Source organism: Passer montanus, unplaced genomic scaffold (assembly GCF_014805655.1).
Source record: "Passer montanus isolate IOZ18808 unplaced genomic scaffold, ASM1480565v1 scaffold19, whole genome shotgun sequence".
Taxonomy (NCBI): Eukaryota; Metazoa; Chordata; class Aves; order Passeriformes; family Passeridae; genus Passer; species Passer montanus.
In genome coordinates, this window is record NW_024366480.1 from 13,733,165 (window position 1) to 13,744,302 (window position 11,138).

Below are 11,138 nucleotides of genomic sequence, written 5' to 3' on the forward strand. Positions count from 1 at the left end.
ACAAGTTCAGGTTTCTTTAATTGTAAACACAAATATTATTCATATGTAAAATAAAATATAATAACATAAAGTTAGGCTGCTTGGTTGGGCCGATGGAGGCTTGCAGGGGTGGACAGAAAGTGGCTCCATGGCAGATGTCGTGCCTTTAGGACAACATACACTACTGCTCCTAGGAGCTGGACCAAGACAAACTGCCTCAAAGCATCCCTGTCTGCCATAAATACCCTACTCCTGGCCATATCTCCAGCAGTTCTTCTGGGGACTTGTCTGGAAAGGTCAAGGGAGAGAAGACCACTGCCAGGAGCAGCTTGTACTCTCCACTGACGAATGCAGCACTACCAGCAGCTGCGAAGCTGAGAAATATCTTCTTTGCCTTGGTCTTCAACAACAAGGTGTCTCAGACCTTTATGCCTAGAAGTGATGGTCAGGGAGAGAGAAACTTAAAAAAAAAAAAAGGAAAAGAACTGAGTCAGAGGTTCCTTGGGAAACTTTGATCTATGTTGATACAACTAGATAGGGTTTGTGCAAGGTTCCAAAAGGTTCAAAGGATAGTGGTTAATGATTCCTGTCACCTTGTCTGGTGACTAGCTACAAGCAAGAGATGTCCTGTCTTATACCTTTATTCCTGATCTGAAGGTGGGGATGGGGTACAATTTAATTAAGTCTGCAGATGAAACAAAACTGGGGAGTTCATTCACTGGGCTAGGACGCAGTCCTGGATCTAGGCAGGCTGGAGGACTGGGCCATCAGAAATGTTTTAAATTGAAGAGCAAGTACAATTGAAGAGCAAGTACAATTGAAGAGCAAGTACAATTTTCTGCTCCTGGGATGGACCAACTTATTGGAATGGGACAGACTGGGGACTGGGAGCATGGGGAGCAGCTCCACAGGAAGGGCTGTGGGGACTGTGGAGGACAGCAAGCTGAACGTGAACCAGAGGTGCATCCCAGCAGGTGACAGCAGCTTCCTGCTGGGAGGCTGGGGAGGAGATGGAGCTGGGCTCTGCACAGTGCTCTGCGCTGGGAGGATGAGAGACAAGCATGCACTGAAACAAAGGAGGTTCAGACATGATGCAAAAAGAAACTTTTTCAGCCTGAGTGATCAGCCTGAGTCACACCCAGGCAGGGGTGCAGGTTGCCCAGAGAGGCTGTGCAGTCTTTGCCTTTGGAGCTTTCAAGATCCAAATAGGAAAAGCACTGAGCAGCCTGGTCTGGTCTCACAGCTGACCCTACTTGGAACAGTAGGCTGGACCAGAGACCTCCTCATGGTTGTCTCCAGTATAAATGACTCCATGTTGCAATTTTGCTGTTTTAGTGAATTTTGTTCTCTGATACTTCTGCATATATTTGGATATTCATTTCTTTGCAAGTACCTTGACTATGTTCATTTAATAAATAAAAAAATGGAATTTATTACACAGGCAAGTATCTCAAGGGGGAAAAAAAGGAACATTATGAGCAGACCAGCTGCCTGTTACCAATTTTGAAGTCTATTTTCTGAAATCTAATACAAAGCAAAACCAGTAACACTCCAAAACTCAGAAAAATACATGGTAACATAAGAAACAAATTCTTCCATACTTAAACTTATGAACATCCCCCAGGAACAATGGTCAGGTGGTGCCTCTGGTGCCTTGCTTCATTTTCATTCCCCATGAAAATTTTTTGCATGTATTGCATGTGGCACATGGGCTGAACATAGTGCTGCTCCATGCTTCACAGTTCTCCCTGCCCTTGCAGTTATCCATTGCCCAAGAAACCCCAGAGATCTCCAGGTCCTAAGAGAAAAGTTTGAACAAACAGGTGTATGCATATACTTGTTCTGCAATTCATGCTGATTTTGACAGATTTTGACTGTCAACAGGCATGACTCGTCTCTTTCCATGAAGAAAACAGCATGACAAACGACAGCATGAAAACTCTGCACTTCAAAGGGTTATTTTATAATTGTGTGACAGAATTCTTTCCTCTCCATCCCAAGTGTCCCTGCAGGAACAACAAAGCTGGCGAATAGTGCAGAGCTTTGCTCCTGATCTCTGTGCTGCTGGCTTTCTGGGAGGCAGAGCTGGAGACCTCACTGAGCTCTGTCAGCCACAGCAGATGTGCTTCTGCTAGAGCAGGAGGGAGTTTTTTCCAATCTCAGTGCTCTGCTCTAGCACCTGCACTGAAATGGGCTAATAACAGCACTTATTTGCTGAACTTCAATCTGAAATGTTTGGAATACCCTTTACACAAGACTCTGGAAGCCAGCTGCATGCTGAGCAGTCAGCTTTAAAGTAGAGAAAAGAGGTCTATACTCTACCTGAGGATGTCTGAGTGGTGATGCTGAGCCTGGAAGCTGAAGGCTGTAAGTCATTGCTCAGCTGGGCTTGTAGGTAGTTTTACGTGGATCTGAGAGAGGCATGGATGGAAGTGTTTCATTCCTCACAAATATCTCAAGTAGACAAATTGACTTTTCTATTGTGGGAGAAAGTTTTGTAGAGCTTTCAAAAGACCTGACAGCCTGGATTGACAGAAGAAAGATGAAAATCAGCTTGTTCCCCTGTGTCCTCTCCACAGATACCTCCAAACACATTTGGGCTATGTCTTCCCTTTACAGGGTTGCATGGTAGATGAAAGATTAAAATCACTGGCAACCATGGTCATTCTTTCTTCATTCCTGAACTGGTTTTGGCCTTTCCTAAAGTTACCCAATACTTTCCATTATAAGGATGTTATAGCCTTGCCAAAATTCAGTCATCCTAGCTATAATTTCTCCTACTGGCTGGATGCCTCTGGCTGATTTTGTTTGGACTTCTTTTGATAATTTTTTTGGAAAACTTTCAGTCACTTCCAAGAAAGAAACATAAGGGAAAATGTATATATTGTTGTCTATGTCAAAAGCTTGTAGATGTTTTCTTTTAAAAACTCTCATTTCCCAGGCTTTGCATCACAATCCTGAAATCTGGTGGGTAGGTGATATTTATGCCTGGAATCACATTTTCTCTTTCCCAGTGGGAGTCTGCACAGCATAGAAGCAAGATGTCAACCCCAGATTCGTACAGTGAAGAAAACTTTAAATCTTTTAAGAGTTCTAGCTCACTTATTGTAAAGGTCAGAGAAGAGGTAGGGAAAAAGAAATTTCTGATTTTCAAAGCTGAAACTAGAGAACAAGACTCTTGATTCTGCCAGGCAGTGCCCATGTGATGGTAACAGCTACACTGGGTGGGATGGAAGTGACTTTCTTCAATTGGCCAGCACAGTGCTGTGATTTAGATTTGTGCCCAAAAGAGTGCAGGTAACACATACATATTTTTGCTGTTGCTGAGCAGTGCTTTCACAGCACCAAGGTCCTCTCTGTTTCTAGCTCTGCTGCCCCATGAGTAGGCTGGGAGTAGGCAAGAGGCTGGGAGGGGACAGCTGACCCAAAGTGCCCAGGGATATTTCACACCATGTACAGCATGCTCATCAATAAAACTGGGACTTTTTGTGCTTAGCTGCTGCTTGAAGACTGACCCCATGAGTAGGCTGGGAGTAGGCAAGAGGCTGGGAGGGGACAGCTGACCCAAAGTGCCCAGGGATATTTTACACCATGTACAGCATGCTCATCAATATAACGGGGACTTTTTGTGCTGGGCATAGGACTGCTGGTGGGAGGTGATGAGTGATTGCCTTTGCATCAGTTGGGATCTTCTTTTCCCCATTCACTTATTAAACTGCCTTCATCTTGACCCATGAGTTTTTCTCACTTTTGGCCTTCCAACTCTCTCAAGTGAGTGAGCAACTGGGTGGGGGCTGAGCTGCCACCAGCTGGCCTTGACCCATCCCAGCAACTCACCAACATCCAGCTCATGCCAGTCGGTCACTACCCATGTTTTTCTCAACAATCTTGACAGGAACCCTATGGCTTCCTTTGCAGAAGGGCTGAGCACAGCCCCCTGGCATGGAAGTCAACTGGATGTATCCTTCAAGCTTGGAAACACTGTGCATGACTGGAGCTGGATTGCTGGTCTTCTGCAATTAGCAGCACCCCTCATGTCCTCATGTCCCAGTCATCCACTCATGGGGTTTCACTCAGAGCCTGCCAGCATTGCTCTTTGCAGGTTTCACATGCTTGGAAAGATGGGAGAGAAAGGCCAGAGGCAGCATTGTGTGTAGCTGAGCCTTGTGGGTTTCTCACTAGGAGTTTCAGCCAGGTTTGGGAAGTGGAAAGTGGAAGGTGCCTTCAGGTGTATAGTGTAAATACTGACAGCAACACTGGGTACCTCTAGAAATCATTTCACTTCAAGGGATTCACTTCTTAGGAGAGAATACCTTTAATCTCACTATGTCTCAGTCCTATAAAATGGAGGTATTAACATCCCTTATTGCTTGAAAAGTTTCATTAAGATTTGTGAAATGCTACCCTGATGACAGACATAGAGGAAACCAATAATTCTATCTTCAGAGAGGAGCATGAACATTGCAATGAGTGGGACCTATAAGAACAATGAAGAAAAGACAAAATATGGAATGGGTGCTCCCTAAATGAGTTCAGTGCTCTGTGCCAAATGAATGGAATTAATGGAGGAAAAAAATTAATACGCCATTATAAACTTGTATCCATATTGATACCTTTTGTCAGTAGGTAGATATGTCTTGTCAATAATTCCAAACATAGGCAGGTAAGCTGAAGTCCTATGGGAAATCTTTTTCCTGGCATTTCCTATCTCGTGAGTGCTTGATTTCACCACCTCAATAATGTTTTTTGACCACAACTATTTGTGCATGCCTTACAAAATGAAAAAGCCACAGTATCTTTTCATAGCCTTCATTAAAATTTCCAGTGAATATCTCATGCTCTGTAATCTACCTGAAAGAAGACAGAAGCAGAACATCAGTTGCACCAGAAGCAACTGTTGATAATATGGTCTCAGAAGCAATCACTTCCTACCTTTTGGTACATTTGTTCCTTTTGAAGTCCATTTGCTGTTAAAAAAAGAGCTATGTAAACCTGGTAAATTCTACTAAAAATACTAATCAGAGTGGCCATCTTTTCTTTTCAGTATGTTCCAGAAAGCAAAACTTCAAAGATTCAATGTTCTCCATAAATATTAATTTACATAATTTACAGATGTGTTCTACATAATGTGCAAAATATTTTACAATTGCAGTCATGATGTTCCCTGATTTTCAAAGGATTTTTTCTGTTCTTTTTGGGCCAAAGTCAGAGCTGAAGAGCTGTAATTTAATATTCCCCTGGACCTACTTACACCCACTTGTTGAAGCGTCAGGGAGTCCTAATGGGTGGAACTCACGGGCTGAGGAGCCAAAATATATTGCAATAATGTTAACTTAATATAGGGAGGATTCACTGTATTTTTATTTGCTTTTCTTGCAAGGATCCTCTCCTGTGACCAAGCAATATACAAGCCACATTCAGTCCCTGTTTGACTCTGAGGTCTGCACTGCCAGGCTAATTTAATATTCCCCTGGACCTACTTACACCCACTTGTTGAAGCGTCAGGGAGTCCTAATGGGTGGAACTCATGGGCTGAGGAGCCAAAATTTATTGCAATAATGTTAACTTAATATAGGGAGGATTCACTGTATTTTTATTTGCTTTTCTTGTGAGGATCCTCTCCTGTGACCAAGCAATATACAAGCCACATTCAGTCCCTGTTTGAGGTCTGCACTGACAGGTAAGTGGTCAGGAAGACCACATATGATATTCCAGTACCTGAAGAGATCCTACAAGAAAGATAGAGAGGGACTTTTTACAGGAGCACACAGTGACAGGACAAGGAGGAATGGGTTCAAACTGAAAGACAACAGGTTTAGATTAGATATTAGGAAATAATTCCTTACTGTGAGGGTGGTGAGCCACTGCAAGAGATTTCCCAGAGAAATGGTGGATGTCCCATCCCTGTAAGTGTTCAAGGCCATGCTGGATAGAGCTCTGAGCAACCTGGTCCAGTGGAAGATGTCCTTGTCCACAGCAGAGGGGTGGAACTAGATGATCTTGGAAGTTCCTTCCAGCCCAGGCCGTTCTATGATTGTATGATTGTATGATTGTATCATGCATTTGGACTGACCATGCGAGTCTCTATTGACATAACCAGCAAATGTGGGCAGTGGGCACGGCTGAACCACACTGTGTTGGTGTCTGTAAGTAGCTTACACTGGCTTCCACTCCCTCTAGTGCCAGGTGCCCTTACAGAGACAGCTCTGTGCACCACTTTACCTCTGGGAGAAGTTGCACAGCCAGACTGGAGCGTGCAGAACACACCCAGCTCAAGCCCAGATGTGTGGCATGTAATAACAGCAGACTGATGTTTCTCTGGGCTGACACAGCCCAATTCTGGGTTCCTGCTGGCTTGCTCCCACTAAAGATAGCCATAAGCTGAATGTCACCGGCATTTGGACAGTCTCAAAACATGGAGAGCTCTTTGCTGCTTTCTGTCAACATAAATCAAACTATGGCCAGTATCATTTTTATATACTCCAGCTGAAGAGACAGCTGACCTGGTTAGACCTCAGGCCATAAGAATCCATTCCTGAGGCAATCAGAATTATTTTTCTGTGTGTTGAAAGAAGCACATACTATGAGCAAACAAAATGTCATAAGTAATGTACAAAAATCTGCTTCTGCAAGGATCCTAATAAAATTGGCACTAGTTATTTGGTCTTGGTTTTAGTGTCTTCAACATTTCAGCACTCTAACAGTAATGGAATTACTTTTCATTATGGAAATTCTGGAGTGCAAATGTCAAATATTTCATTGGTTTGGATATTCAGCAGATACAACAGCTACAATTGTTTTAGACAATTTTGACAAAAAACTGTGCAAGGAAATCGGTCTGTAAATTGCCAGAATAAAATTTCACAAACTTTCTGAACTGTAAACAATCTCTCTTCATTCCAAATATGAAAAAACACCACAGTGATGTGTTTTACCAAATATCAAAAATATGAAACAGCGGTCCCTCACTCTCACCCGCAGTGATAGCTGTACTTTTACTTGCATTCCGGCAATTTGCTTTTATTTAAATTTAGTGCAATGTGACTGTCCAGCCTGTTCTAGAGCTGTCTTCCCTTTTTTTCCTTCCAAGATAAAAAGTTCACAGCAATTGAAAGACAAGAGAACTGGCAGATGAGCCTTTGCATGATCAACATCCAAACCATGGCTAGAACAAGTCTGTAGCTCTGAGTAATTCTGGCATACCAAAAAGACAGCCAGGTGTTTTGCTGCTTTCAGAATCCCCCTCAGTCTCACAGTTAATCAAAAAATAGGAAAGGAAAAACAAAAACCAACCTCACTTGCCAGGGACAAGTCTAGATAACTAAATACTTTCAAATTATGATGCTAATTACCCAGATTAAGAAAAGGCTCATCTGCAGATTTAACAAAATTTTTAGCAAATAGCTTCACCATTTGTTCAGGATCATTTACAAACTCATTACCCAGATCCAAGGATAATGTCTTCACTCTGGGCACAGCTCCAAAATGGTCATTAACAACAATATGAAATTGTTGTGCAGAAAAAGATTTATCATTAAAATATGTTATAATACTCAACTCTTACTTTTCAAATGCACATTTTGTATGGAACCCAAATGGTACTTACTTCGGACAAATGATCTTCCACATATGGTTCCTGTGTCACATGCAGTTCTCCTCAATGATGCATGCAATTTTATTTTTTTTTGAGACATTTTTAAATTCAATTGCTGCCCTTTGTATTGTGTGTGAGTTCAGGCTATGAGAAAGCTGCCGATCAAAAGAGAATGCCACACATGCCTCCACACAAGGACCAAGACTTCCAGGATCTCCAAGACTTGCCAAAGAGCACAAATTTTGTAGGTTAGGCTCTGGGAATGAGCCAGGTGAGGGTAATGGTCCATTATGAAATGGAATCAAAGTGAACAAGAACCGAGCCCATTACCTTGGGTTTAAATCACTTTAGCACAGCCTGCACAATTTATTCTAAAGTGCACTCGGGGAGATTAAACACTGACATCTTTCTCTTTTGGATTACTGCTGAATTTCAACACATTTTGCAGAGTAAAAGTGAGTGAGGCCCATTATAAACAAACTTCCTTTATATTCAAGAGGAGACTGTAGCAAGAAAAAAAATAAACAAGGCACACGTGGTTGGTAAGTGCTTAAAGTCACACCGTGCCACAGCAACTGCAAAGCACTCACTTGGGTACCTTATTTCAGCATTTGAAGAATAAATTGTAATAGTTCCATATAAACAAGCCATATTAAGGCAATATGTAAACGTTTCTAAAAAAGGATGATTTGCTGAGATCCTTTAGTCCTTCTCTGAGTCTGAATCTGGCTGCAACATGGGATCGCTTTGTGACAGGCAGCCCGTTGTGGTAATAGGCTGCTGTTATATTGTTATTGTTGGATGAAAAAACAGGCCTCATAATTTATGTCCTGAACTAGGGTAACAAAGAAGCCCCTAAAATAAAGCATTTCTATGAAATTAGTTTCCCTAGAACGTGGTTTCCTAAAGTTTCCTAAAAATAAAAGAATATGAAAATATACTTGAAACTTTTTCTGAGAAGATCAGTGGTTTTCTGCGGAAAGGCAAAGTAACCATGTTTGGCAAATTTCACCATAGATTTAAATGAAACTTGAAAAATATGAAAGAGTATATAAAAAGCTAAAGTTTGTGAAGGCCCGTGACTGGGCAACACAGTATTATGTTTCCTAGCATAATACAAACCTGTATTATGTAGTGCACTGGACCCTAAATATGTATGTATTCAGCTGAACATATACAATAAATGTATGCTCCATAATATCAATTATCCACTGATGTTTGTTAAGTGTGCTTAATGAATCAATAACCCCATCTTCATGATCCATCAAAAATCTGTCTTCCCCTCTGTTAATCCCAGGATTGCTAAGGGTGGTGATGGTGTCTAACACCTACACCCTCCTCTGGTGGACAGACATGGATCAGTGGGAAGGAAAGAAGAATGCTCACTTTAGAAACTAAACCATAAAACACTTGGGCTTAAAGGAAAGATTTGACATGTGAAACAGTTCATGAATTTCCTGCATTTCTTTACTAACACTAGATTTTTATAACAATGTTAGCAGAAGCTCATCAGCCATTTAAATTAATGTAATTTTACCTATACTTTCTTGCACATTCCAAACATATGTATAAGAAATCCAGTTTGGAATACAACTTACTTGATTAAAAACCAGTATGGAAGCTTACTCTAGAAATATGAAGTGTCCCACTGTGTTCACAAATTAATAAATATTTTCAAGTCACAAGAATGAAGGCAGACCCCAGGCCTCCTGGATCAATTATAAGCTCTATATGAATTCAAAATACTAATATTTTTTATTTCAATTAATAGGGACCATATTTTCCTCAGATGCAGCAATTAGGCAGCATCAGGCTCTGCAGCTTTGGTTGCTACCCTTCAGTTCATTAAGGTTACTGTATAAAAAATTAGGAAAGTGTTATCTTTTACTGCTTTTGAGGAATTTTCTAAATTCCTGCACAGTCCTGCTCCTTGCACATCATCTGATGACACAGGTTTAAGGCAATATTCTTCTTTCCCCATCTTTTTTCAAAGCACTCGTTCTGCGTTGTGTTTTAAAAAGAGGTACCCTCCCATGGAGAAATGGGGCTTTATTTACTGCTTTCATACAGTCAATGAAAAGTGATGGAAAGGTTTCTTTTTGGAAACATACTCATGGGCTTTGGATTAGAGTTTCGATGGCTTTCAGTTTTGAAAACAGAATTTTATTGATTCTTTAAAATAAAAATTGTAAATTAACTTAGGAACCTCACACCATCAAGTCAGCATGAGTGTGTCTCATATACACTGCAGTTCTAATCCAACACAGCACTACAGAGGCCCAGTAATTACCTGATGACTGTATTCAGATTTAAATGTTTTACTCATGATATTCCAGTCAACTGCTAGAGTGTAAACTAAAAGCTGAGTCAAGTCTCTTTGATATCTGAGCCCTGCTTTAAAGCAGCAAATGGCTACTGCAGCTGGTATTCCAATATTTTCATCAGTCCCAAACTAAAGGTACTGCCTCCAAGTCAGTGAAACATGCTTAAGCTGATGTCAACTCAAATAACGAGACCAACTGATGGAATTCAGATTTCTGAACCTGTTCTTTCATTTTTGCTCTAGAATGACTACTTTTGGTGGATTTAATCCTCCTTTCGTTGCTGATATGAGATCATACTTGATAGGTTTCCAGTGCTTTTTGACCTGGTGTTAAATTAATGCTGTTATCCCGAGCCATGGCCTTTCTGGTACACTGTGGTCCTTAATGGAGCTACAGACCCTCTGGAAAGACCACATAGTACAATAACTTCTTTGGGTGTCCCTACATTCAGCAGGCTGTGGTACCTCTAACTGCGAAGGCAAAATCGTGAGCATCTTCTCGCTGCATCAGGAGGCACTCTCTGCTGCCTCCACTACTTCATTCCTCCCCAGAAGGAACTGGGGCATATTGCACCTGCCCTGCCTCCTCAGCACTGATGTTAACACTCAAAGCTGGATCATAAACAGTTATCACCGTCTTCAACTGCCTAAAAACTGGTAGCTTTGCAGAAAAACAAACCACGTTTTTAATGAAAACAGGAGGCTGGAAACGATCCCTTACTCCTGGCAACATCCAGAACTAGAAAAATAAAAGATGACTGGCCTGTATATCCCTAATCCCACAAATATTTACACACACTCTCCAGCGCCTGTAGTGCACGCAGTCCCATTGAATCCAACAGGACTACTCGCGGCCCTTCATTCAGCACCAGGGTGAACTGGCACATCCTGCAGCCTCTTCCCAGCAGTCAGCTGTGCGCCCCCGCTCCGGGATCCCTCCATCGGCGTGCGGCACGCTGCTGCGGGGAGCCCGGAGAGATCGCACTCACGAGGAATCCCCGGGGTGCCTGCACGGGCGTGGGGACTGCGGGCACCCGGTGGATTCCTCGTGAGCCAGGACCGCTCTCCTGCCGGGAGCACCACATCCCGCTGGAGCTCCTGACGGGTGCCCCGTAACTCCCGTCCCGGGCTGCTCCCCGCCGACAGCCCGGGCTGCCCACCCGCAGCCCGGCAACCCCGCGGCGGCGCAGGACGCGGCGGGGCGGGGTGTGACACCCGGGGGGCGCGACACCCCCAGCCCCG